At 45.8% G+C, this 2,846-nt stretch overlaps 1 pseudogene; it reads left to right on the plus strand.

Moving 5' to 3' along the window:
• The first annotated feature begins 1,820 nt into the window (after positions 1-1,820).
• On the plus strand, positions 1,821-1,911 carry LOC115899403 (annotated as a pseudogene).
• The last annotated feature ends 935 nt before the right edge of the window (positions 1,912-2,846 follow it).

The raw sequence follows: 2,846 nt of genomic DNA on the forward strand, positions 1-2,846 counted from the left end.
GGCCTGAGGCCCAGTCATCAGGAAACACCACCCTCACTGGGCTGACACACACAGTAAGCAGCAGGTGGAGGAAAAGAGCTTCTAGCATATCAGGCAGCACTTTTGCCACCGCATTCTGGATCAAAATAGACACTATCTCTCCCCCCACATGTATTAGGTCCCTCCTTGCCCCATGCATTAAAGGATGGTTCAAACCAGAGTGGGTTTTTTTTCCCCCCAAAAGGAATTAATGTTGGTATTTTTATTTGAATTACATTAGAGTTATATTTTTACTCTAAATATAGAGTTATATTTTAACTGGGAGCATGGGTAACTATAAAACTGTTGTTTTTCTAAGAACAGGTCATATATTTGCTTTTTAAAAATTTTTTTAGAAGAGAGTCTCACTCTGTCACCCAGGCTGGAGTGCCCCTCTGTGACAGCCTGTCCAGGGGCGCCAGTGCCAGGTTAACTCCAGCCCTTCTGGCCCACCCTGAAAAAGTTAGAATGCAAGTCAGAATGGCATCAATCGAGGGACCATCTTAACCCATCAGACACAGGCTCAATCATTAGCAGATGGTTTATTATTACTATTAATCACTTTGGATTGTTTACTATTAGGGCAACAGACTACATGCAATCCAGCTATTCAGGGCACCTAGACCTGGCCAGAGGACATGGAATTCCTCCCCATCCCCAGGGATGGGAACAGTGACAGGTTGGCATGTGCAGTGGGGCAGACAGTGGGGTGGGCGGCTGGAGGGAGGAGGAGGAAATGCTCAGAGAGCAAAAGGATACAAGTTCAAAGCGGAGTTTTGCCTCAAGCAGGGCTCAGAAATGTGTACCTGTGGAACTGGGACAGGTCACTGGGGGATTAAGGGAGAATCAAGCGTCAGTTGCAACCTCCCTGAGCGCAGCCTGGTGCCTCGTGACTGAGGCCTACTGGCCTCGGCCTGAATGCTGACCCTTCCCCTGGTGTCAAGAGGCAGAGGGGTTTTGATGGGGCCACACGCCCCTAGCACTAGCAAGGGGAGCCCTGGGAAGCCACTGCCTCCCTCAGCATGTGAATAAGGAAGGGATATTACGCCCGGCTAATTATTTTATTTTATTTTGTTTTATTTTATTTTGTTTTAGAGACAGAGTTTCGCTCTTCTTGCCCAGGCTGGAGTACAGGGGTGCAATCTCCACTCACAGCAACCTCTGCCTCCCGGGTACAAGTGATTCTCCTGCCTCAGCCTCCTGAGAGGCTGGGATTATAGGCACCTGCCACCATGCCCAGCTAATTGTTTTGTATTTTTAGTAGAATATATATATATTAAATTTTTATATGTATATTATATATTTTATATATATTATATATTATATATATTATACATATATTTTTTTAGACAGGGTCTCACTCTCACCCAGGCTCGAGTGCAGGGGTGTGATCACAACTCACAGGAGCCTCGACCTCCCAGGCTCAGGTGATCCTCCCCACTCAGTTTCCCAAGTAGCTGGGACCACAGGCAGGCAGCACCACACCCAGCTAATTTTTGCATTTTTTGTAGAGATGGGCTTTCGCCATGTTGCCCAGGCTGGTCTTGAACTCATGGGCTCAAGTGATCCACTCCCTTTGGCCTCCCAAAGTGCTGGGATTATAGGCATGAGCCACTGCATCTGGCTGAAATTTAATATTGGTCCATTATTTTCACTCGAGGCCTAGGGGTAATTATAGGCTAAGGATGACTCCCCAGCAAAAATCAAAGTATCAGGCAAGTAAAACGGAATGATTTACCCTCAGAGTTCAGCATCAGACAACATCGCTAGTGGAAAATTTTTTTTAAGAAATCTGTCTCGGAATGCTCACTTTGGCAGCACATGTACTAAAATTGGAACGATACGGAGAAGATTAGCATGACGTCCCCAAAAAGAAAAAACAAATAAATTTGTCTGCAAAAGCAAATCAGATGGGAAATGTTGCCTCAATCATTCATGAGAGACTGAACGAAAGACTGCCCAGAAGGGAACCTCTAAGACCCACCTTGCCTAGATGCTCAATAAGTTTGTTTTTTGAGACAGGGTCTTATTCTGTTGCCCTGACTGGAGTGCAGTGGCACCATCACAGCTCACTGCAGCCTTGACCTTCTGGGCTCAAGTGATCCTCCCACTTCTCAACCTCCTGAGTAGCTGGAACTACAGGCACATTCCACCACGCCCGGCTAATTATTTTATTTTATTTTATTTTATTTTATTTTATTTTATTTTAGAGACGGAGTTTCGCTCTTCTTGCCCAGGCTGGAGTACAGGGGTGCAATCTCCGCTCACGGCAACCTCTGCCTCCTGGGTACAAGCGATTCTCCTGCCTCAGCCTCCTGAGAAGCTGGGATTATAGGCACCTGCCACCATGCCCGGCTAATTTTTTTGTATTTTTAGTAGAGACAGGGTTTCACCGTGTTGGCCAGGCTGGTCTCGAACTCCTGACCTCAGGTGATCCACCCGCTTTGGCCTCCCAAAGTGCTGGGATTACAGGCATGAGCCACCGCACCTGGCCGCTAATTTTTGTATTTTCTGTAGAGATGGGGTTTCACTATGTTGCCCAGGGCTGGTCTCAATAAGTGTTTTTTTAAGTACATGGACATACATAAAATATACCTAAACTACTGTGTTCATCAGAGATTGCTAGTTGCCATCCAAAACCATCCTCCTTTTTTCCATCTTCATTGAACCCCCACTTTTTATTTGAGCATATGCACCCCCAAAATAAAAATTACTTTTCTTCGTCGCCTTTGAAGTAACATACGGTCATATGACCAAGTTCTGACTAATGAGATGTAAGTGGCAGTATCCCATGGCAGCTTCCAAAAGTTTTCCATAAAGACAGCCGC

Source organism: Rhinopithecus roxellana, chromosome 8, assembly GCF_007565055.1.
Source record: "Rhinopithecus roxellana isolate Shanxi Qingling chromosome 8, ASM756505v1, whole genome shotgun sequence".
NCBI lineage: Eukaryota > Metazoa > Chordata > Mammalia > Primates > Cercopithecidae > Rhinopithecus > Rhinopithecus roxellana.